Genomic DNA, 27,500 nt, shown 5'->3' with positions numbered 1-27,500 from the left:
TATATCTAATGCACTTGCATTTACATTTATACTTATTTCATATTTGCTTGTCTATATTTTTATCTTTCTTATCCAACTACGGCGTTTCCTTTTATGTTTAGTTGTTTATTTAATTACTTATTTTATATTCATCTATAATTATTTGCACTATATATATTATGCTTGTATTCATATTTACATTTATCTTATATTTATCTACTTGATTAATATCCATCTTTGTTATTCAATAAGAGTGTTTCCATATCTTTCTTTAGTTGTTTACTTATTTACTTATTTTATAACTACATCTATTTTTGTAATATTCATCATACTTACAGTATTCACAATTGTATTCATTCTATATTTATTCATGAATTTATTCATTTATCTATTTTTGGATATTGAACTAGGGCGTCTCCACCTGTTTTTAGATCCAATAGTCCGTCTTCCAGCCACACTGACTCTTTCCTGGAAAACACAAAGTCTCCCATTTACTTCTGATGGATTGGTTGATTTGGTTTAACGTCACAACTCCCCCCCCCCCTTCCATCAGGAAGCTAGGAAAGTGCCCCTTACAGAGGCATTTGTAGCGTGGATTTTTATGAAGCGTGCCCTTAGTTCAACTCGCCGGCGGTAGGGTTCGAACCATCATCATCTCAACCTTCGTCGCAAGTAATGGCGCCTTAAATAGTTTGGTTAGTAAGCTTTCGTTTACTTTGATTCACATTTTTATTTTTATCTATTATTATATACTTATATTCACACATTTTCGACATAATCCAGAGAAAGGTGGACACCAATAACGAAGTACAATATATGCTAACTAGATGCTTTGGAATGCCTAATGCTTATGAGTGCTGAGAAATTATTGTTTTCATCTGTGGAAATGTGATCTGCTTGCTAAAACGTGATTTTCGTTAATGGGAATGCGACACACAAGAACAAAAAGTTATTTTTCAACATATATTTTTTTTCTTTTTAACAAAATAAATCTTAATAAAAAACAGAAAGTGCGTTAGAATGGAATTAATTTTTTCTCTCTATTCTAAACCAGAGAGGATACACGTATAGACTTATTTTCTCGTTTTACTTCTACTACAGAAAGTTTCACAATTTAAAGACATTTTGCATATTTTCTAGGTTGATACATTGTCTAGATTAGCAAAAAAATAAATGTATTATCTAACATTTGCAAGATATACCATACAGGGAGTTGGGATCATAGACACTTATGATATGTAATTGAACGTTAAGCAGGCTGCAGATTTCCAAATACTTAATTTTCATATAAATATTCAATTATTGAGCAGCTTGAGTGTTCTGCTTTTTTAGGACGACCAAGCTACATGTCTTATTTACATTAAGAACATCATTTAGATTATTACATTATATAAAAAATGGAAATACCGCTTCTTAGTTTGATTTTAAGTAATTCATATCCTTGAGACTGCTACTTAAGATATTCAAAAGCACCTTAAATAGAATTTAAACTACAACTTAAATACAAAATATTTTGTATCTTTTCCATGTACTCTAGCACCACGTCTAAGATGCGAGAATTGTTTTTTCCTTCCCCGTACACCTCCCCATCCCCCTCCTCATCCACCCCCACCATCCTCCACATCCACTCCATCCCCCACATCCACCCCCCTCCACATCCACCCCCTCCACCCACACCCCATCCACATCCACCCCATCCCCTCCACATCCACTCCATCCCCCTCCACATCCACTCCCATCCCCCTCCACATCCATCCCACCCTCCACATCCACCCCATCCCCCTCCACATCCACCCCATCCCCCCCCACATCCACCACCCTATCCCCCTCCACATCCAGCTCTCTTCCATCTCCCCAACTCTGTGGTCCATACACCTGATTACATTACCGGGATGTCATTTTCCTTGGACTGCCTCCGGTCTGACGGTCTGCCTGCATTTATATTGTGTGGTCTGACAGACGCCCTCTCTCCCTTTTCTTACTCTGCTTCTTTTCTCACTAAAGTTTTCCAGTCTTCTATTTTTTTTCCAGTTTTCCATGCACTTGTCACGTTTTCCTTCTATTTTTCCTCTTCTCGGATTCCTTGGTCGGATATTTATTTTCCTCCTCTTCTACGAAACATCACATCCTTTCGTCCTTCCTTCCTTACTCCCATTCTTTATATTCTTTTCTTTTTTTTAATTTCTTTTCTACTCGCGTCGTCCCTATTTCCTTAGTGCGTTGGCGGCGATGTGGAAAACATAATCTCACATTCACTTAGTTGTGTGCTCGAGTCGCACACTCCTTTCCGATTCCCAGCAATGACTGTTTCCTGCCCCAACAGTACAGGTTCGTAGTACAAAGTTGACAGCTAAGGCCACAGCTGTGCGACTCATGGTGTACGTTACCTTACCATTTTCTGTTCCCAATATTTCACTATACAATCTGAATTTGATAAATTTCCTTCTATATTTAATCTGAAGTGGCGACACATGCCCATTGTATATTTTCCTTGATACTTTTGAGGAAGATGGAAGAATAAAACGGGTCTAGGGCCGAGTTTATTCCTGACCGGTTTCACTTGGAGCTTCTTTATATATGAGCTCTGAGTTCTCTTCCGGGAGGGTAAAAAAAGGTCGGTCGCGAGTCCAACACGTGATCCGGGACCATGGTGAAGCACACACATAAAAACACACATTCACACGTGCGTATACATGTGTGTGTGTGTGTGTGTGTGTGTGTGTGTGTGTGTGTGTGTGTGTGTGTGTGTGTGTGTGTGTGTGTGTGTGAAAAACATTATGATTATAGCAGTGAAGGAAATTCTTGGATTGAGGATTTCAAATAACAAAAGAAAAGTCAACGTCCATATTTCGGCTATAGCCAGGCGTTTTTATTCAGCTGAGAGGAACCCCACACGTGTAAGTGTAAGTGTATGTGTACGTGTGTGTTTGTGTTTATGTGTGTGTATATTGTTGCATGTGTGTGTATGTGTTTGTGCATGTGAATGTGTGTGAGCGTACGTGTGGATATGTTTTTGTGTACATATGTGTGTGGGGGGTCACCAGAAGTTTCGAGAGGCTTCTAACGCCTCCAGTTCTCCCCAAGAACCTTCGATTCCACTAGGGGTATTGGTCTGGGCAAATAAGACCCATATCCAATACAGACCAGCGTCCCAAGGTTGTCGAAGGAGATTTCGACGGTCTGGTCTCAGTAAGGGATCATGAGACCCTATACGGCAGTGGGCCAGGGGCCGAAGGATTCCTATCCATCGGAGGCACGGTGTCTCAGACGATCCTGAGGTCTCCCGGGTCGGCACGGGAAGCCCATTCGCGAAGAAGACGGCCGAAGGTCAGGGCTAATGAGACCCATCTTCCAACGGCGTCGCCGTTACCTCACTTGAAGAGGTTCTTCCTCCGGCGGTCTTCTACGGTGCGGGCTGCTGAGACCCGACGCTCCACTGCCGAGTTCGATCCAGAACGATGCCAAAACCCCTTGTCCGTTTCTAAGGCCGCTAGCCGACAAGGGGAGAAATCCCTGCGGAATTTCGTTGAAGATTCGAGTACGAAGACCTCCCTCACTCGGCGGCGATGTCCTCCCGAGGCCTCGCAGGAGCGAGCGTCGTCAGAGCAAAACTCAACTCGCGGGCACATATTGTACGAGCATGACCTCAGCTGACCGAGAATAAGGTCACGACCAGCTCACAGTGGATGGAGCCCATTTTGACAATGTAAAGTAGTTCACGAACGCTTTTATTATGTAATTATAAACAAACAACATACATAAGTAATAAAAAAGGAACCTAAACCAGGAGGTACGTATATGTCTTTGTGTATGTTTACAATGTGTGTATATTATATATAAGCGAATCCGGTCAGGAATAAACTCCGCCCTAGACCCGTGTCTTATTCTTCCACCTTCCTCAAACCTGTCACAATGTCTCAGCATTTTTTCCTTGATACTTCAAAACATACAGTACATACGTATTATATATCATATATTATATATATATATATAAATGTATATATATATATATACATATGTATGTATGTATGTACTAGTGGACGATACAAAAATTCTTAACGATTCCGATACTGCTCTAAACTTCTGATTCCGATAAATGAGTAATAAATGTACTGCGTTCATAAAATATTTGTTTCCCAGACCAACTTTAGGGCCTGAAAATAAACAAACACGCACACACACACACACACACACACACACACACACACACACACACACACACACACACACACACATATATATATATATATATATATATATATATGCACATATATATGTATATATTATATATATATATATATAGTGTGTTTGTGTGTGTGTGTGTGTGTGTGTGTGTGTGTGTGTGTGTGTGTGTGTGTGTGTGTGTGTGTGTGTGTGTGTGTATCTATACATATACCAAAAGGCCCTTACTCCTTATAAGTGGGGTGGCCTGGCTAAGGCAATTATCCACCGACCCACTTTTCCTATTGAATCCTGTATTCCTTTTTATCAACCTTCTTACCTGTCATTTTGTATTCAAAAACCCTAGGCTTATTTCTTTTAGAGATAATAAAATAAAATAGAATAAAATAAAATAAGATAAAATAAAATATACAGAATAAAATAAAATAAAAACAATATAAATAATAATAAAATAGAATAAAATTAAGATAAATTAAGAAGATAAAACAGAAATAAAATAAATTCTGAAAAAAAAAATAAGATAAAGTCAAATAAAATAGTAGGAACGTGTCAGTTCGTAGATAACAGATAACTCAGCCAACACACTGTGTTTTGCTCTTATCAACGAAACAGGACAGCAACTGTACAATTGTCATTTCTTACACACAAAGAACATCCTGTTGATAAGTTTCAAGTATATCCTTATGAAACATAAAAACCAAAAAACAGAGAAATGAATGAATAAATACATTAATAGATTAGAATAATTCCATTAGTAAAACCGACAATTTTATTCAGTTACAGGAGTAACTCATAACAACCAAGAGACCGAAAAGCGAATTGTTTGAATAACTGAAGATGGCGTGCACTCGCTCACACAGCGTGACCGACATAATGCTCATTTCCTTAAACCCCCTTTTTCATCCCATTTCCTCATCCAAGATAAGCTCTTATCTATTCGTGGCGTAATGGCAAGCGTGTTGGTCTCGCGTTCCCCTAGTTGTGGGTTCGAGTCCCGTGCTCCTCTCTGATTCCCAGCAATGAGTGTTACCTGCCCCAACAGTCCTTAAAGTGCATAATAGGGCAAAGATGATGACTTTAGCAGCAGTTAAGCGTCTCCTGGTGTATGATCCTCAACTACAGAGACTAGTTTGTGCGTGTGCATGTGTTTGTGTGCGCCTTTATATGTTACTCCGTCTCTCTATATTTGTGTGTGTGTGTGTGTGTGTGTGTGTGTGTGTGTGTGTGTGTGTGTGTGTGTGTGTGTGTGTGTGTGTGTGTGTGTGTGTGAAAGATTCACCATGGTCTTGGATCACGTGTTGGACTCGTAATCGACAGCTATTTCCCTCCCAGAAGAGAGCTCAGAGGTCCGGTCCCGGACGATTGGTCTAACGACGATTGGTCTAATTCCAATTGGTCCAAAGCGAATTGGTCTAAAACCATCTCGTCCAATAGTGCGATTGGTCCAACAACACGATTGGTCTAAAACCAACCGCTTCACCTAAAGGATAGTTTGTGCAAAATTTCTTTATTCTAACTACCGATTTAACTAAGATTGGTCCAAAGCGAATTGGTCTAAAACCAAATATACGATTCGTCTAATTACCATAGCTAACTACCGCTTCACCTAAAGGATAGTTTGTGCAAAATTTCTTTATTCTAACTACCGATTTAACTAAGAGATAGTTTGTGTCGAAGTTCTTTCTTACTTTGTTTTAGAGTATTTGCATTTTGGAGTATTCTCCTAAGCCCTTAGCATGGAGTTTCCTGTGTGTGAAATTGTGCTATCCGAAAGAGGAAAGGAAAAGCTTGCTGCAGATGGTTATCTGTTTACATTGCGCTCAAAAAGGGTTCAAAAGACAAGTGGTAAAGAAACATTTTACTGGCGATGCGAAACAAGATCATGTAAAGGATCTGCCGTAACTCACTGTGAAGATAATTGTCACATTGTAACAAAACAAAGTGATCATACTTGTGGATCTGCGGAAGCCAGTCGAATCGATGTAGTGAAGTGCCGTAATAAAATAAAACAAAGAGCTATTGAAACCAGTGACAAACCATGCCAAATAATTCAAGACGTGTGTAGTTCAGTTGATTCTTCTACAAAAGGAACAAAAAAATGTGGAAGAACAGATTGAATGCATTATTAAAGGAGAATCTAACGCTAAACTCAAGAGAAAAGATATTGAACGTGAAGAGAGAATCTTGTCTATTTTTAGCGAGAAGGACAATTACGATAGGTTAGAGTTTGTACGAGCGCTGGCACATAATCTAAAAATTTGAGCTTTCAGTATATAATATTGCTTATTAAGTTAAATTTTTATATCCTTTTTGCATTTTTAAAGTATATTTTTATGTGTGTCCTAAATAAAAGTCTCTATCATTGTTTTTAAAGTATATTTTTATGTGTCTTAAATAAAAGTCTCTGATTTAAATTCTTGTACTTCTATCATTGTCTTTACATCAATTTTAGACTAATCGTCATTAGACCAAATAGTATATTGGACAAATCGGTTTTAGACGAATCGGTTTTAGACGAATTGGTCTATTACACCAATTGGCTTTGGACCAATCGGTATTAGACCAATCGTCGTTAGACCAATCGTACCAAACCCCAGAGGTCATATATGACCGATCTATGGGTAATACTGTGACCTTAAACGCACACACACACACCCAACTCCCTGGCCACGAAAATTGGGGAAAAGAATCGCAGCGCAGCGACACTGAAAAAATTCAGCCCTGGGCGGGATTCGAACCCGGACCGCAGTAGTGGTAGCCGGGAACTCTACCAACTGCTCCACCGAGTCGTGTGTGTGTGTGTGTGTGTGTGTGTGTGTGTGTGTGTGTGTGTGTGTGTGTGTGTGTGTGTGTGTGTGTGTGTGTATGTGTGTGTGTATGTTTGTGTGTGTGTGTTTCTCTCCCACAACGTTGTATCTCCCCTTTCCCCGGTTACGGGTTGAGCCTGGCTAAATGTGACCATCTATTTCAATTGTACATGTACGTACCGCACAGTAGCAATACCAAGAATAGCCGCAGCTTTTCAAAAAGATTTGGCCGAGGGCGACTACAGATGACTTTTGTGAGCGAAATGTTGTGAGAAGTGGAGACAGGGCGACCCTTTGGAGACGCAGTCCTGTAGTTTGTAGCTTCTGTCCTGGCGAAGGACGGGAGAGTTTATCAAGCTAAAGGAAACGGCCTCCAGTTTGATTGTGGTACTTATAGGTCGTGACCCCGTTGAGAATGGAGCCCAATCCACAAATAGATATATAAATAAATAAATGAAACAAAATAAATAAATAAAAAATATCGATGAATCAGTTGGGGGCCTGTACCACAACAGTCGTTAAAAGAAGCCATGTCAACGTTTCAGAATTATTCAATCAAGTGGTGCTATCATTGACTTTAATAGACAAAAATTTTTGAAAACTGGTTTAAGATATTTTTGTTTTTGTGACGTCACCGCCCAGAACATTATCAATCTTCTTGATCAGAATATTATTAGAAAAGGTTATTCTTCTATTTTTTTTTATCCACATGGTGTTTTTTAATCAATGGGATGTTTATATACAAGGCGAGGTAGCCAAGTTGGACAGGACACTGAGTTATGAAGACAAGAAGGTCAATGGGTGGGGGATTCGAATCCCGCTATGAGTCAACGCGTGACGGCAGTGATGGCATACGGACTTAAACCTCCGAAATAGGCATTCATGCCTAATCACATGCAAAGTGGTTCATGGCTTAAACGAGAGAGAGAGAGAGAGAGAGAGAGAGAGAGAGAGAGAGAGAGAGAGAGAGAGAGAGAAAGAGAGATGGGAGAGAGGGGAAAAGTGGGAGGGGGGAAGGAGGGCGAGAAGGAGGCAGGGAGAGAGAGTGAGAGAGAAAGGGGGAGAGAGAGAGAGAGAGAGAGAGAGAGAGAGAGAGAGAGAGAGAGAGAGAGAGAGAGAGAGAGAGAGAGAGAGAGAGAGAGAGAGAGAGAGAGAGAGAGGAAGGGAAAGAGGAAGTAGTAAGGAGAAAAAAAGGGACATACATGCGCGCGCGCGCGCACACACACACACACACACACACGCATACACACACACGCATACACACACACGCATAGAGAGAGAGAGAGAGAGAGAGAGAGAGAGAGAGAGAGAGAGAGAGAGAGAGAGAGAGAGAGAGAGAGAGAGAGAGAGAGAGAGAGAGAGAGAGAGAGAGAGAGAGAACCCTACAAAGTATGGTCTCAGCCTGAAGGGCCGAGTCAAAATAAACACAACATCCGTATCCTGTGCGGTGCCCTCCTGCTGTATAGAATCATAAACTGATAGAAAAAATGTGAAAATATACATCAGTAAAACAAACAATCAGGGAGACTGCCAAATATAATGTAGATAGGGAGGGAGGGAGGGAGGGAGGGAGGGAGGGAGAGAGAGAGAGAGAGAGAGAGAGAGAGAGAGAGAGAGAGAGAGAGAGAGAGAGAGAGAGAGAGAGAGAGAGAGAGAGAGAGAGAGAGAGAGAGAGAGAGAGAGAGAGAGAGAGAGAGAGAGACATAGAAGGACAATACATTGCTCCAGTACATGTCTGACTTGGCGCAACACTCTAGCTAGCAGATACTCTGCCTCCTAGCGACCTTAAGCCTGTTTTTGGATAGACACAAATCTAGTTTTAGTCGAGGATGCTAGATATCATCAATCTTCTACTCCACCTTGAATAACATCAACTCGAGCACGTTGCATTTGTCAACAATTCTAAAAATGAAATCTTATTTATTATTTGCCTACTTGGAATGAGTACTGTGATACGGCGTGTTTGGATTTCCTTTTGTATCACTTTGAATACAGGGTCATTTGAAGATTATGTCTTACAGATGAATACAGATACACATACGCACACATACAACCACACACATACGTGCATACACACACACACACACACACACTATTCTTTCTCCACATTTTCACCTGAGCTGACAACCGTAAACTACTCCTATTTCCTCTCCTCCCTATTATGTCCTCCCCTCCTGTCTCCTCTTCCTCCCTTCCTTCCTTTCCCCTGCTGGTGGCAAAAAAAATAAAATAAAAATAAGATAAATATAAAATATAGAAATATATATATATAATATATATAGAGAGAGAGAGAGAGAGAGAGAGAGAGAGAGAGAGAAAATTACCGCCACAAGTACCATCACAGATACTACAATTAGTATTGCAACAAATACCACAAACACTACGAGTAAAACTACCACTAACAAAACCACAACCACAATCTCTCTTTTTATGATACTCCTCCTACTCCTCCTACTACTACTACTACTATTTCTCCTCATACTATTATCACTACTACAGATACTAACGCCACCAAAGCTAATGTTACCACTGTAAGAATTATATCATAGGAGATGCTTAGGTTATGATAATTTAATAAGTAGACAAATTGATAATATTGCATGTCTGGATAGCCGAGGCAAGTCAAACATGTACATTTCATCTCGTCCGGTCAAGGCATGACTGTTATTGGAACTTATAATGACAACATTCCAACTTCCATTGACACCAACCCTTGAATAGTCAGTTCACCTAAGTCGGACAATAAATCCCCGCCCACTTTTGGTAATACCCATAATCCCCGTTTCCTGATTGGTGGAGAAAACAAGTGAAATATGTAAATTTCCTTCTTATATTAAGAAGTAGGCATCTTCAAAGCCAGATTGCTTCAAAGCGTCAATATGCTATTCGCATTGTCAGCAGAGTTGAAGATTAGTGTGATATATACACACAACTAAACATTAGTTAAAATGTCCACTAAGAGAAGTAAGTGTGATATCACGCTGATAACACGTTATCAACTGTTAAGCGATTAAAAAAAGTATTCCTACAAGCAGTGGGAGTAATATTAAACCGAATAACATCAATTGCCGTTAGCCAGAATAAAATCTTCCTGACTTGTGATAGCTTATCACTCCATTAGGAATCATGATAATCTTTAATTTCAATAAAATTGTCTACCGTCAGTCACAAAAACAATCTAGTTTTACACAATTTGTCACCATAGCGTAATACTGCACATGGTTAGAAAACAGAAACATTTGTTAAAATAGTTTCCCTCGTTCATATATTCTAATTCCATCTACGTAGCGTAAATTAAATACTGAAAAAATATATACATATTTTCCTTTATGGAGTGCGTGGGAGGAGAGGAAGAGGAAGAGGAGGAGGAGAGATTTGGGGAGAGGAGAGATTAGGGAGGATATATTTCGGAGGAAGGAATGGAAGGAGGAATAGTAAGGTTTGCACTGAAGGGGAATGGGTAAGGAGGGATAGGATAGGAGGAGTGAGAAAAGGGATGGAAGGAGGAAATAGGGGGATGGGAGGAAGGGGAGAGGGATGTGAAGAGAAAAGATCAAGCTCCATATCTCTAAAAAAAGAATTTTGGCTTTATTTTTGAGATCCGGACTTCAAAACGGAGCCTATGTTTGCTGTGGAGAGGAAGGTCTTCCAGCAGACAACTACCGGAAGTCGAAGTAGCTTTTATTGGTCTTAGTGGTGCAATAAATCCCCAGCACTGCTTGACGTTCCTCTCATATTCTTTTCAATAACTCGAGTCTTCCTCCAGGATTGAGGTCTGGTCACTGAGTGAGAAGTAGAAGAAAAAGAAGACGAAAACGAAGGAGAAGAGAAAGAAGAAGAAGAAGAAGAGAGAAGAAGAGAGAAGATGAGGAAGAAGAAGAGGAAGAAGAATACGAGAGTAGAGGAGATAAGAAGAAATAAGAGGAGAAGAAGAAGAAGAAGAAGAAGAAGAAGAGGAAGAAGGAGAAGAAGAAGAAGAAGAAAGAGAGATAAGAAGAAAGAAGAAGAAGAAGAGAGTAGAAGAGATAAGAAGAAAGAAGAGAAGACGAAGAGAAAGAAGAAAGAAGAAGAAAAAGAAGAAGAGAGAAGATGAAGAAGATGAAAGAAGAAGAAGAAGAAGAAAAAAGAGAAGACGAAGAAGATGAAAGAAGAAGAGGAAATAGAAGAAGAGAGAAGAAGAAAAAGAAGAATCGAATAGACGAAGAAGAGAAAAGACGAAGAGTGAAGAGGACGAAGAAGAGGCAAAAGAAGAAAATGTCAATTTTCTTATAGTGCAGAGTTCCTTTTAGTGTCTGTATTAGTGGTCTATAGATTTCTAGGTACCCACAGAATCTCGCAAAGGGGGCCACTTATCAAAAACTAGAAGTTAATAGTGGATGAAAGACGATTTCATTCATTGCTTAGAATCTCTAGAAAGCTCAATAACTGCACTACATATGTATGTTCCTTAAGCTAACATGCCTATAAGGGGAACCACCCTCCCATACCCCAAAACTTGAGTATATATTTCTATATGGCTATGAATGCCATATCCCTGTTTATCAAGGGTAATATTATTGTGTTCCTTTAATATATCTATATATTGCGGTTCGAGTCCCGCCAATGAATTAACGCGTGATCATAGTGAGTGTATCCGATCTTAGATCCTCGATCTGTGACAAAGGCGGTCATACCTAGCCACCTCGCATAGCGAGTAATCTGTCCCCCCCCCCAAAAAAAAAAAATAATAATAGAATAAAATAAGTGTATTAATAGATTACTAAATAAACAGGTTAAAATAGACGAACAATAAACAAATAGATTAAATGGATCAAAATAAATAAAGAATACACAAATAAAACAATAAATTAATAAATAAATACATAAAGCAAATGAATACTACAGCACTGTTGTATTCTCGCTGTTCCATTTGCTCTATCATTATCATGAATAAATACTGACAACTGCAAAGGGCCTTAAAAGAGTGTGGTGATTTACAATCCAACACAACGCACACCGTTTTCACTAACTCGTCAGCTGATTGGCAATAGAGCTGATTAGGCATCCTACGAGCCGTAATTGTGATTAGCAAAATCAACCATATCTCTTGCTACCAATCAGAAAGATTAATTTATAAAAAATGGGCCATTTTCAAGCATGCGATAAAGTATTTGCATAAATACACTATCAGCAAGAGTTTACTGCAGATAAATATTATCTGGTAGATAATTTCGAAAATTGACAACCTTACAGTACAATGTAAATGTCGAGGTCAGCTTTGGGGAAAATTTATGCAAGTAAATATATATTTTTCATACAAGTAATAATAAGAATATTAATTATTTGAAAATATGTATATTTCATATTATAAAATATTTTGGATTCAATTCAAGCTACAGTGAGCATTGATGGTAGAAAAAAATTTGAAAAGCATTGCGCCCGTATTTTTCAAACATAATATATATATATATATATATATATATATATATATATATATATATATATATATATATATATATATATATATATCGATGTGATTAGTGGTAAACATAGCAAAAAAAGAAATGAATTAAAAATAATAAATAAATAAATAATTAGATAAAGAAAGAGATGAATGTACAAATAGACAAATAATTAAGCAAAACAAAATAATCAACATAGAATGACAAAAAGAAAAAAATCAAATGAACAACAAAGTGTATAATTACATAAACCAACAAGTCACTCCATCAATCAATAAAACTATGAATATGTTAAAGAGTAAAAATCCAGTTTTGAAACAAAACAACTAAACGAAGACATGAAAAAATCATCAAAATGTGAATTTCGCAAAACGATGAAATACATGTTACGAATATAAAATAAAAATAAAAGCGAAGCTGTCAAACATTCGTATGTTTTACATGGTAAGATATTTAAGAGGAAAAAGATTGAAAATTTTCACAAAGACTATATAGAAGTAATAATACGCAACCAAAGAAAGCTACGCCGTACTATATACATATAAACACACACACACACACACACACACACACACACACAATTATATATATATATATATATATATATATATATATATATATATATCACTTATACAAAATGTAGTAGCACATTTGTATAATAGTCACGTAGAACCTGCAGTCGGAATAAAAGGAAACTTAGAAGAAAATATAACTTCTATATTTCAGCTAATAGATATAGCCTGAAGAGGGGCTATAGCTATTAGCCGAAATATAGAAGTTATACCTTCTTCTAAGTTTCCTTTTATTCCGATTGTGGGTTCTTCGTGATTAATATATATATATATATATATATATATATATATATATATATATATATATATATATATAAATATATATATATATATATATATATAATATATATATATATATATATATATATATATTTTAGCCTTCCCCACCCCTCTCTTTCTCTCTTTCTATCTCTCGCTCTTTATGTCCGTATGAAACCGCTGGTTGTGGGTTTGTTGACATTCCTCTGGTCAGCCTGATGTTCCTGGATTGCAACAGGTTGGCCCAATCTTGATTGCCACCTCACTATCTGCAAGCAAGGGTCGGTTAAAGCAATACAGGAGGAACAGGAGTATAAGGATGAGCAGGAGGAAGAGAAGGAAGAGAGGGATGAGAAGGTGGAGAGAGAAGAGGAGGAGGAGGAAAAGGTGAATAGGAAAGGTAGGTTATGGCAATACCCTAAGAAGGAGTAGAAGGAGGAAGAAGAGGAGGAGGACAAGAATGGGAAGAAGATGTAGTAAGAGAGGAGGAGGATAGTTAAGGGGAGGAGGATAAAAAAGTGTGGAAGGGGGAAGTGGAAGACGGAAAAAGAGGCAAGAGGTAGGAGGGAGAGAGGAGAAAAGGAAGAGGAGGAAGAAGATGAAGAGGAGGAAGGAAGAGGAGGAGGGTGAAGAGGAAGGTGGAAAGGATGATAAAGAGTGGAGGGAAAGAAGGAGAGGATGAGGGAGTTGGAGGAGGAAGGGGCTATATGGAATTGGAGGGACAGACGAAGAGGGAAGATGAGAAGGAATAGGAAGAAGAGGAGGAGGAAGGGAGGAAGATAAGAAGGAAGAGAAATTGGAGGAAAAGAGGTGGGAGAAGCAAGGGTTGGAGGAGGAGGGAAAGGATAAGGAGGGGAAGGAGGAAGAAGAGAAGGATGAGGATGGGAAGGAGGGATGGGAGTAGAAAGAGGACGAGGAAGATCAGATGCAGACACAGGAGAAGAAATAGTAATAGGAAAAGAGGGGAAAGAAGAGGAAGAGAAAGAGGAGAGGAAGAGAAGTGGAGGGGAGGAGGAAGAATAGGAGGAAGAGGAGGAAAAAGAGGAGGAGGAAGAGGAAGAAGAGGAAGAGGAGGAAGAACAGGAGGAAGAGGAGGAGGAAGAGGAGCAGGAATAGGAGAATGAAGAGGACTAGCAAGAGGAGGAGGAGGAGGGCGAGGAAGAGGAAGAGGAAGAGGAACAAGAGGAGGAAGAGGAACAAAAGGAGCAAGAGGAAAAAGAGGAGCAAGAAGAGGAAGAGGACGAGGAGGAAGGGAAGGAAGAGGACAGATGATGATGAAGAGGAGACGGAGAAGACGGAGGAGGAGGAGGAGGAGGAGGAGGAGGAGGAGGAGGAGGAGGAGGAGGAGGAGGAGGAGTAGTAGTCTGCAGCACGGCTGGTTTAATGGGGCTGACAAACGTTTATGCAGACTACGTAAACAGACAACGTCCTTCTTTTGGAGCACAGCTACCCCTCCCCCGCCCACGTCCCCGCTCCCTCTCGAGGACGCATCATGCGGAGCTCGTCTTCATTAAACCCTTCGCTCCTCCTCCTCCCCCTCCTCTTCTTCTTCCTTCTTTTCAGGTGTTGACGCTTCCCAAACCTAATGAAGTCGACAGATTTTAGCTAAGATATACATACATATATAATATATATATATATATATATATATATATATATATATATATATATAGATATATATATATATATCTATATAGATAGATAGGTATATACAGAGTGTGTGTGTGTGTGTGTGTGTGTGTGTGTGTGTGTGTGTGTGTGTGTGTGTGTGTGTGTGTATTCACCTTGGTCTCTGGATCACATACTGGACTCGTGATCGACAGCTATTTCCCTCCTGGAAGAGAGCTCAGAGCTCGTATGACCGATCTCTGGGTAATGCTGTGACCTTACATGCACACACACACCCAACTCCCCGCCCACGAGAGTTGGAGTAACGACTCGAAGCACAGTGATACTGACATTGGTTCACCCTTGGGCAGGATTCGAACCCCGACCGCCGTAGTGACAGTCGGGGACTCTACCAACCGCGCCACCGAGTGTGTGTGTGTGCGTATGTGTGTGTGTGTGTGTGTGTGTGTGTGTGTGTGTGTGTGTGTGTGTGTGTGTGTGTGTGTGTGTGTGTGTGTGTATGTACATTCATACGATAATATATATATATATATATATATATATATATATATACATATATATATATATATATATATATATATATGCAGAAAAAAACACTGGGAAATAAGAAGCTTAGTCCGAACGTTTTCGTCTATTTAAGACATTAATGTCTTAAATAGACGAAAACGTTCGGACTAAGCTTCTTATTTCCCAGTGGTTTTTTCTGCATATTATTTTCACGTGTGCCTTGTGAATTACTGCAATATATATATATATATATATATATATATATATATATATATATATATATAGATATATATATATAGAGAGAGAGAGAGAGAGAGAGAGAGAGAGAGAGAGAGAGAGAGAGAGAGAGAGAGAGAGAGAGAGAGAGAGAGAGAGAGAGAGGGGAGAAAGTAACAAATAACCAGCGCTTCTATACATGTAGACAAAATTACTTAGACGTGGAGCTTTACATGTAATAAAAGAAACATCTTTAAGAATAGCAGAACAGTGATGACCCTTATTATTATTATTTTAGATTAGTTTTCAATGATAAAAACAAAATCAAGGTGGTTTGTACTACTACTACTACTACTACTACTACTACTACAACAACAACTACTAACATAATAACATTTGAGCCAAGACATAACTGGAATATACGACTTCCAATGCGTTAAATGATACTATATCATGTACCAAACCACTCTTCCGTCACGTCACAATATAAACATATAATAGTAAAGAAAGAAAATGTCTTTCCATGTTGTCTCACTTTGACTCTTCGCCTTCTTCTCAGTCATCATCAAAAGGTTATTTCAAAGTCTTCACATGAACGAAACAGTACGTAATGACTTTTCTTCAAGTTTTGAATAAATAGCGAAAGATAGGAAGAAAGGGAATGGACGAACCGTAAGGAAAGGATGAAGTCAAGAAATGTGGCAATGGATGATAACGACAGAAGGAAGAAGGCAGTGGAGAAGAAAGGAAACCCTTTGGGAGGAGGAAAAGGACTCTGAGAGGAGAAAGGGGGAGAGAGAAAACGAAGAAGAATTGAGAGAAAAGAAAAGAGGCAAAACGAATGTGTATAGGAAACGAAGACAGACAGACAGTAAAGAAGAGGGAGGTGGGGAAAGAGACAGCTGGAAGGGGAAGAGAGGAAAGGAAACAGAAATAAAAGGAAAATAGGCAAGAATGAGGTGTATAGGAAACGAAGACAGACAGTAGAGAAAAGAGAAAACCCTTGGGAGATGGAGAAGGAGTCTGAAAGGAGAAAGGAGAAAGGAGGAGGGAGAAAAGGGAGAGGAAACGAGAGAAACGAAGAGGCCTAAAAAGGAGTTGTATAAGAAATGAAGAGGGTAATAGATGAAGGATTAAATAGAAAACTGTTGATAAAAGGTAAGATTTGGAAAATGAAGGAAGGATTTAAAAAGAAATGAGGAAGAAAGGAGAGGACTATGAAAGAAGAAGGAAAGGGACGGAAAAGAGAAATCAAAGAATGGAGAACTGTTAACAAAATGTAAACAAGTGTTAAGACGCCTTCCCTAATTGATATATTCAAAGATATCTTCTTTAAGACACCTTAAGAGATACCGTAAGAAACATTCGTTCAGTAGTAGTAAGAGACAATATTACGACAAGTTTTGGAAAATCAAAACACATATTTAACACACTTTATTGATATATCTTCTTAAAACGCTTTTATCACACTTTAAGTCATCTTCGTACGCTGTCTTAAGTGATCTTAAGTCACGTTCTCTTTTAGACGTCTTCTTAGAGCAACTCAAGACATCTTGGTACATCATCTAAAAACTCTTTCCAAGACATCTTCAAGATTTTTCGAGTTACCTTCTCAAGACAATTCCCTTTGAGACACCTTGATACGCGTTAAATCTTATTCAAGAAAGATTCTTCTGATTTATTATTCAAAACGTCTCAAGATATCTCCGGAAGAAGTCTTTTTTCTCCATCTTAAGATACTTTCCTATGAAACCAAAAGACATCTTCTTAAGACATCTTATGAATTATTTTGTTTTATTCTATTTCTAATAATTAATCCATTTTTATCTATTTATTTCACTCAGCTATCTTTATTTATCTATGCATGTATTTTATTATCTATATACATCTATTCTTATTTATAATTTTTTACCGTTTCATGTATTCAATATTGTCATTATTGCTATTATTTTTTCACCTTTATATTGGCCAAAAGACCTCTCACTATGCCGCCCATTGTTATATATTGTAACTTTTAAAGCACATTTTTTAAAAACACACTTAAGGCTCCTTAAAACAAATTCCTTAAAGAATTTCTTTGACACGTAAAGACATCTTCATGTGACATTTTTAAGGCACTAAGAAAATTCTCTAAAGATATCTTTCCAAGACGCTTTATAAAAAGGTTTTCTAAACATATTTTTCCTGTATTCCACGTTTGTGTAATTTTGTTCTTTAATCATCTGAAGATTATTTAAAAGTTTAATGATTTACTAAAGTATTCAATAAATACCAACATGATTATTACCGTTAACATTATCATTATTATTATTACTATTAGCATCATTATTGTTTTCAGTATTATTATTATTATTACTATTATCATTAATATTATTGTTATAATTATCATTTTATTATTACTGTTTCAATTACTCTTCTTACTTATTCTATTATTTAATTTCTTTTCCTATTTTTATTTATCAATTAAGACATCTTCACTGAACATATTTTTAAGACACCTGTGTAAGCCATTTTGCCAAGACACCTCCAATATATCACATGAAGGAGCCTGAAGACAATTCTTCAAGGCTCTTGTGGCTATATTCTTAATATTTCGGGCACCAAGACCAAGCTGCTTTTCTCTTTAGTTTGTTGAGCAGGCCTAGGGAAAGTAATAGCCTGCGGAAAGTATTGGAAATATAGGCCATCTCTACCTCAACAAAATAAAGAGAACAGTAGCGGACATTTACGAGAGGCCTAGAAAAGGTAGACCACGATTTCCTTGTAGTACCGTACGCGAATGGAGCTGAGATACTAACTTCCTTAATGTATAATGTTAGCATACACGTGGCTTATGCTTCTGGTCGGAAATTTAAGGAGATAGCGAGAGGTAAAGAAGAAAGAACCATCAACAAGGACAGCGTTGTTTACAGCATACCGCGTGGTGCATGTTCTATTGTATATTATGTTGAGACGTCAAGGGGACTTACAAAAAGGATAGGGGAACACAAAAATGACCTACGGCACTACAGAACCTCCAACTCCCTAATGGTGCATGCAGGGTCGCAGGGACAGCTTCCTTAATGGAAGAATGGTCGCCCTATCCACACGGGGCTTGGAAAGAGATTGCGGAAGTTAGTGGAAACAGCACACATCGTTTAAGGAGAAGCCACCGACCACAGAGAAGGGTTTGCCAACTTGTCATTGGTCGCAGCCAAGCTGATCCTCGGCAAAAGCGCGGACCAATCAGCGCGCAGCTTTGTAAGACGTCCGGTAAGATGATCCGCCATGAGGGTTATTACGTTGATCTCCATTACTCTGTTACTATGAAGAAGACGTAAAGCCGAAACGTTAGATTACAATAGTATTCCAGGTTCAACCTGAGTTTCCTTAGAATCTTTTCCACTCATCTGTCACTCCTTCAATCATATATTATATATATATATATATATATATATATATATATATATATACTATATATATATATATATATATATATATACCATACATACACACACATATATATGTATATATATATATGTATATATATATGTATATACATGTATATACACACACACACACATATATATATATATATGTATATATATGTATATATATATATATATACATGTATTATATATATATATATATATATATATATATACACATATATGCACATATGTATATATTGAATAATCAAAGAGAAAAACCAATAATAATAATGACAGTAATAATAATAAATGAAAAATAAAAATGAATTATTAGAGAATAAAAAAAAACGGTGTTTGATTCCCAGTTACCCTCTGTGTATGACAATAACCGCATTTTCTAATCATCTGTTCTCCTTTCGTCTCCCCTCCGCTCCATCATACCTTTATCATTTCGGTGTTCTTTTATTCCGCGCAAATTGCAATAATCTTTTGTGCAACGAAGGTTCCGTCTCCTTCTTTCGCATATTCCTTTTAATGCCCAATGCCATCTGAGAAACAAGGCTCTTCCACGCATCAATAATTCTGGTGATTGGTTCAAAACAGGAAGAGATTGAGGGAGAGGGAGAGGGCTAGAGGAGATAGGGAGGAGGAGGAAAGGGTGTACGGAAGAAGGAGGGAGGGAAGAGGAGAGGAGGAGAGTGAAATGGAGAAGAAGGGGAGAGGAGGTAGAGAGGGGAGAAGGAAAGGAGGAATGGAGGTATGGAAGAAGGAGGGAGGGAGGGGGAGAGGGAAGAGGAGGGGAGGAGAGAGGGGGTAGGGAGAGGAGGTTGACAGGGAGGGATAAAGAAAGGAGGAAGGGAGGTATGGAAGGAGGGAGGAGGGAAGGAGAGTGGAAGGAAGGAGAGAGGGAGGAGGAAGAAGAGAGAAGGGAGGAGGGAAGAAGAGAAAGGAGGAAGGAGGGATGAGGGAGGTGGGAGGACAAAAGTGAATGAGAAGAGAGATAGTGCCTTTTCGATATTAAAGACTCACATAAGATAAGATACTCGTACCTCTTTCGATCCATCTCACGAAGAATCCAAAAGCACCCAAATCTCTACAAGAACCCTTTCGGGAAGTTCTTGGTAACATCCCTAGGCCGAAAGGAGCTTCAATCTCAGAATGCCTCTTCAACTATTGTGTGATTCTTGATATCAACTTTCCGACAGGTGATGGTTTGGTACAACAACCTCTATACACAGCGTTAGGGCCGTTCTTTGTAATCACCCTTAGCCGAAGGAAGCTTCAATCTCAGAACGCTTCCCTAGTGATTGGACCGTTCCTGATATCAACATTCCGTCAGGTGACAGTCTGTTACAAGAACCTCTCCACACAGTGTTAGGATCGTTTTTGTAATCACTGTCACTCGAAGGAATTTCCGATCTCAGAAGGCTTCCCAGCGTCAAGAGTCATTCCAGGTGTTTGTCAGGTAAGATTCTGTTTCAAGAACCTTCACAACAACAGGGCCGTTCTTAGTAACCACCCTCGGCCGAATAAAGTTGAGTTTCCGACAAGAATCATCTTCGGAGGTCAAGACGGCAGAAATTGGACCTTTAGAGGCTGATGGCCTGTGCATAATGAGGCCGTCCCCTCCCCCATCCCCTTCTCCCCCACCCCTCCTTCACCCATTCCCCTCCTCCCACCCCTATCCATCCCGCCTTCATGTTTGTAAACCACCCAATTTACCTTTACATCGGAAGGCAATACCATGAGTCACTAATGAAGGAGGATGAAGATGAAGGAGGAAGGAGGAACTCGAGGTGGAGAAGAAGGAGGTAGAAGAGGAGGAAAAGAAAGAGGAAGAAATAGAAGAGGTTGGGGAATCAAAGGAAGAAGAGGAAGAAGTTGAGAAAGAAGAGCTGGAGGATAAGGAGGAAGAAGAGGAGGAAGTTGAGGAGGAGGTGCAGGAGAAAGAGGAGATGGGAGAAGAGGAAGTATTAAAGAATGATGTTGAGGAGGGAGATGTTGAGGAGGGAGATGAGGAGGAGGGAGTGGAGGAGGTGGAAAGGGAGGAGGATAGAATAAAGAAGACAAGAAAAGGAAGGACAAGAATAAGAGGACAGAAGAAAAAATAAAGTTAAAAATTGTGCAAAATTGTATGGGCAGGATTAAAGACAGAAGCCAGGTAATCAGGTGAGATGAAGAGAGAGGCAGAAGATGAAGGATAGAGAAAGGAGGAGGAAGGGAGAGGAGGGAGAAGAAGAGGAAGTAGCAAAGGAAGAAGGGATTGGAGAAGATGGGAGAAGAGGAAAATGTGGGGAAACATGAAGGAGTAGGATGAGGAAGACTACTGAAGACGGAAGTCTTACAAGGAAAGAGGGAGAAGATAAGAAAAAGGAAGGAACGAGTCAGAGAGGGAAGATAGAGATAAGGAAAACGAGAAGAATAGAAAGAATCATAAAGAAAGGAGGAAGGAGAGATTCAGGAAAGACAAGACGGAAGGAAACGAAAGAAAATAAAGAAAATGAAGAAGACCAGAAATGTGGTAAATGGGTGATATCAGTGGAGGAGAGAAAATGACGTAAAGGTCGAGAAGAAAGAGGATAGTGAGGAGGTGCAGAAGGAATCTGTAAGTAAAGGGAGAAGGAGAGAAAAAGGAAGCAAAGGAAAGGGAAGACGTACAGTAACCGAAACGGGAAATAGATGAAGGAACGAATAGAGAACTATTGGTCAAAAATAAATAAGAAATAAAGAAAAAATAGAGAAATAAAGTAATGTTTCGCAAAAGAAGAAAGAAAGGAGGCTGAAGATGATCAAAGGAAAAAGAGAAAATGGAGAAGAAAAGGATGAGCAGATGCAGATTAGTGTGATGAAGGAAAGCAATGAAGAATCTGAGGTGGGATGAGGGAGGGTGGGGGGAGAGGGAGTGCAGAGGAAATGAAGAGAGAGGGAGGAAAAGAGAGGAAGAGGGAGAGGAAGTGAGAGATGATAGATGATAACAAGGGAAGACAGAGAGAGAGAGAGAGAGAGAGAGAGAGAGAGAGAGAGAGAGAGAGAGAGAGAGAGAGAGAGAGAGAGAGAGAGAGAGAGAGAGAGAGAGAGAGAGAGAGAGAGAGAGAGAGAGAGGAAAGAAGTGGAAAAATGAGCGAGGAGAGGGGGAAGGGAGAGGCAAGCGTGAGAAGAGGGAGGACAATCTAGGAAGGCGAGGGAGAGACAAAGAGACAAAGGAAGGGAGACGAGGAAGCGTAGGTGAGAGGGAGGTTGGGAGGAGAGAATCTATCACATCCAAGCATTAGTAGGATTCCTCAGTGTTGTTGGTACGTAATCGAGCTGGGAAGAAATTCAAATTGGTCCGCTAATTAAAAAAAAAATCATAAACACAACTAATAAAGGCAAATATACTTTACACAGCTGTAGATGAAAGAAAAAGTAAAGATGGGACCCAATTAAGAATAACATTATAAAGAAACATATTCGCAGGCAAACTCCAACTTGGTCATAATCCTTATAAAAAAGTACTCATACATATATATATATATATATATATATATATATATATATATATATATATATGAGAGACTGGGTGGAGGAAGAATAAGCGAAGATGGGCTGGAACTTTTATTGCTTATACGTTTCGACCGACTCGGTCTTCTTCAGTAAGCTGTCTACAAACAGTTGGACCACATATATATACATCCGAGGATGGGAACAAGGACAGGTCACCCCGCCGGCTGTCTGGGGATTCCCTTTCCCGTATCAAGCATACGTTTCCCAATTGTATTTATAATTAATCTACTTGTTGCCTCTGACAAACAAACAAAACCTTCCCTGTCATTGATGTTTTCGTAATAATTAATGTAGGCAGCTTCAACAGTCTTCCTCATGTCTCTCCTTAATCCCGTGTGTAGAACCTCGACTCCATCCCAGTGGGGCAAATGTCCAGACCGATCAGCATGTTGGACGAGTGAGTTAGAAGTCCTGTGTGACCTCAAGTCTCTTTTGTGCTCAGCTACGCGTTTCTCGACGCCTCGACCTGACTCACCGTAATATGAAGATGAACAACTACCGCAAGGAATGCGATAGATGGTACTGAGGGCGTTTTGGGACAGTCCTTTTATATTCTTGGTCTTGACCATTTTTCCAATTTTGGAATTGGACGTCCTTGCTATTTTTATCCCACAATTGGGAAACGTATGCTTGATACGGGAAAGGGAATCCCCAGACAGCCGGCGGGGTGACCTGTCCTTGTTCCCATCCTCGGATGTATATATATGTGGTCCAACTGTTTGTAGACAGCTTACTGAAGAAGACCGAGTCGGTCGAAACGTATAAGCAATAAAAGTTCCAGCCCATCTTCGCTTATTCTTCCTCCACCCAGTCTCTCATCTGTCTAAACCATTCATCAAATATATATATATATACATATATATATACATATGTATATATATATATATTTATATACATATATATACATATACATATATATATATATATATATATATATGTGTGTGTGTGTGTGTGTGTGTGTGTGTGTGTGTGTGTGTGTGTGTGTGTGTGTGTGTGTGTGTGTTTCACCTTGGTCTTTGGATCACGTGTTGGACTCGTGATCGACAGCTATTTCCCTCCCGGAAGAGAGTTCAGAGCTCGTATGACCGATGTATGGGTAATGCTATGACCTTACACGCACACACACACCCAACTCCCCGCCCACGAGAGTTGGAGTAACGACTCGAAGAGCAGCGATACTGAAATAATTTCAGCCCTGGGCAGGATTCGAACCAGGTACCTCCATACTGACAGTCTGGGACTCTACCAACCGCGCCACCGTGTGTGTGTGTGTGTGTGTGTGTGTGTGTGTGTGTGTGTGTGCGTGTGTGTGTGTGTACACACATAAATTCTGCAATCTTGTTGAAGAAATTTAAAAATCGGATCTTTCCTCCGCGTTCGAAATTAATTTTCCACCAGAAATATATCTTTTCGTAACCTTTTCGAATTCAAAGCCTCTCCTGGTGTTAACTATAATATAATAAACTTGACTCACGTCAAACTGGACTATAATCATCTAACGCTAGGTTGTATCTAGATGGAATTTATCACTGCTACACTACGTTTAACAGTGTATTCCAGTATCTGCTAAGGTGATCTTGTTTGTGTTAAGGAAAAATCGTTAAAGGACTTGAGGAAGAGGAAGAGGAGGAGGAGGAGGGCGAGGAAGAGAGAGAGTAAGGAAGGGCAGGGGAGAAGAAGAAGAAGAGGAGGAGGAAGAGAGGAAGGCAAAAGAAGGGGAGGAGGAGGAAGAGGGGAGGAGAAAGAAGAGGGTGGAGGAGAATAAAGATGGAGAGAAAGAAAGGGGAGGGAGAAAGAAGAGGAGAAAGAGAGGGAGAAATGAAGGGGAGATTAAGAAAAGGAGGAGGGGGATGAGAAAGAAGAATGGGAGAAAGGAAGGAGAGGGGAGGAAGACGGGGGAGAGAAACGATGGGGAGAGTATGAGGAGCAGGAGAAGGAAGAGAAAGAGAGAGGGAGGCGAAAGAAAAGTAGGAGGGGGAGGAAAAGGAAGGATAAAGGGAAAAATAAACGGGAGAGTAGGAGGAAGAGGAGGAGGAGGAAGAGGAGGAGGCGGAAGAGGAGTAGGTGGAGGAGGAGGAGGAGGCGAAGGAGAGGGAGGAGAAGGGGGAAGAAGAGGAAGAGGGGGAAAGGAAAGGAAGGGGAGGAGGAAAAAAGAGGGGGAGAAGAGGAGGGGAGGAAGAGGAGCAGAAAGGAAGGGGAGCGTGGGAGGAGAAGAAAGATGGGGGAAATGAAAGGGAGAGTAAGAGGAGGAGGAGGAGGAAAAGGGAGAGTGGAAAGAAAGACGAAGAAAAAGATTGGGATGAAGGGGAGAGTAGGAGAAGGAGAAGGAAGAGGGGGGAAAAGGAAAGGGAGAGGAGGAGGAGAAAGTGGGGGGAAGAAAAGGGGGGAGAGGAAGAGGAGGAGAAAGAGGGGAAGAAGTGGAAGGGAAGGTAGGAGAAGGAGGAGGAGTAAGAGGGGGAGAAAGAAGGGGGAAGGAAGGAAGGAAGGGGAGGGGAGGAGGAGGAAAAATACGAGAGAAATGAAGGGGAGAGTAGGAGGAGGAGAAAGAGTGGGAGGAGAAAGAAAAGGGGGACAAAGGGAGGGGAGAGGAGGAGGAGGAGGAGAAATGAAGAGAAGAGTAGGGAAAGGAAAAGAAGGAGGAGGAGGAAGAGGAGGAAGAGGAAGAGGAGGGAGAGGGGGAGAAATGATGGGGAGATAAAGAGGAGGAGGAGGGAGAGCGGGAGAAATGAAGGGAAGAAAAGGAGGAGGAGGAGGAAGGAGAAGAGAAAGAAGAATATGAGGAGGAGGAGGAAGAGGGGGAGAAACGTTGGGGAGAGTAGGGGGAGGAAGAGGGGAGAAACGATGGGGAGAGTAGGAGGAGGAAGAGGAGGAGGAGGAGGAGGAGGAGGAGGAGGAGGAGGAGGAGGGGGAAAAGGAAAAATGAAGAGGAGAGAAGGAGGAGGAGAAGGAAGACTGGGAAGAGAAAGAAGAGTATGGGGAGGAGGAAGAAGAGAGGGAGGAGAAGACGGGGAGAGACGAAGGGGAGAGTAGGAGGAGGAGAAGAGGGGAGAAAAAAAAAAGAATAAGAAGGGAAATGAGAAAATAGGAAGAGGACAAGATAAAGATAATAGAGTGAGGGAAAGACGACGGGAAGAACAGGAAAATAAAGACAAGAAGGAGGAAAGAAGGAAAGACTATGAGGAGGAGGAGAAAGAGGGGGAGGAGGAGAAGGGAGGAGGAGAAAGGAGAAAGGAAGGTTGTGGCAGTAATATCGATGGTGACAGTAGCCACAACTGACAGATCTGGTCGCAAGTGAGCGTATGCATACACACACACACACGTACACACACACACACACACACACACACACACACACACACACACACACACACACACACACACACACACACGGAAGTATCTCACTTCTGTTCCCAACTTCAGTCTATGGTTCTTCGTTATTAACTCTGACCAGAATAATTTGAATGAATTATATATTCTATAAAGCATTCATTTAATTATTCCCTATATTTATAACACACACACACACACACACACACACACACACACACACACACACACACACACACACAAACACACACACACACACACACACACACTCACACACACACACACACACACACACACACACACACACACACACACACACACACACACACACACACACACACACACACGTTTCCTTCCTGAATAAGTACATGTGAAATGTTAAATTTTCTCATATGAGAAAAGATAAAATCTGCTTTTCTCTTCCCCCTCCTCCTTCAGCCTAGCTCACACCTAATTACCTTGAAGGCTTCTCGTTATAGAGGCACTGCATGGCGTCAAGCACTCAACCCACCTCAGAATTCGGCAGCTTCCCAGCCCCCGTCTCTCCTTTCGCTCCACCCAGCGTCACGCGGAGTGCCCCTGGGCCTTACGTGAATACCTCCTCTCTTTCTCTCTCTCTCTCTACCTATCTATCTATCTATCTCTCTCTCCCCCACTCTCTCAGAACCACACTTCATTCCCGCCCTAAGACCTTAACATCAATGCTTCACGTTCTTGTACACTTTCAACCCCCGCGACCTTGCCTTCCTTGTACCTCAACACCTCACAGTTTTGCCTAGACTTTCTACCCTCAAGAAATTCCTTCTTTTACGCTTGGACTACATCTGGCTCCATCTCCAGACCTCCTTCCATCTCCCCCCCATTTTTTTTTTTTTTTTTTTTTTTTTTGTGTCCATGCATTTTTTCTTGCCTGAAGCTCAACTATGCTAATAGCTAAGTTACCATCTCCTTCCTGTACCTCCCGATCTTCAATCCGTTATAATTTTTCGCCCTAAATCTTCGTTCCCCAGCCCTCTATCTACTTTTCTATGTTCTTTGTACCCTTCTTTGACCGTTCCTTCCTTTTCCATCTTCCTTTTCATTCCATCCCATTCCTCTCCTCCTATCCCTTCCATCCAATCATTCCAACCCTCTCCTCCTCCTATCCCTTCCATCCAACCATTCCAACCTTCTCATTTCCTTTCCATTTACATGCACTTCCCATCCATCCATTTCTCTAATTTCCTCTCATCAAATGCAATCCATTTTCAGTGTTATTTACACATTTTCTTTGTTATATATTTTCTGTTCACTTTTTACTACATCTCTCTCCCGAACTACTTTTCATGTCTCCCTCCTTTTACTTTCTTTTTCATCTGTTCCCTCTCTTTTTCAGCCTCTCTGTAATCATTTTCTCATCTTGCCTCTCTTTCCATTCTCTTTTCTCCCCTTACTCTTCTCTCCTTACTTCCCTCTTTCCTTTCAACCTTTCCTTCTCTTTCCTCTCTTTTCCTCTCCTCTTTCTATCCTCTTACATTCCTTCACATCCCTCTTTTTTCCCTCACCTTTCCCCAGTACCACTCCACTCTCTATCAGCCCCCTTTCCTTCCCTCTACTCTTTCTATATTATCCTCCCCATTCTTCCCCCTT

The sequence above is a fragment of the Oratosquilla oratoria genome, chromosome 14 (genome assembly GCF_046742065.1).
Source record: "Oratosquilla oratoria isolate Oo_2021 chromosome 14, ASM4674206v1, whole genome shotgun sequence".
Classification (NCBI taxonomy): Eukaryota; Metazoa; Arthropoda; class Malacostraca; order Stomatopoda; family Squillidae; genus Oratosquilla; species Oratosquilla oratoria.
The sequence above is the reverse complement of the archived record's forward strand: the minus strand, read 5'-3'. Positions refer to the sequence as shown.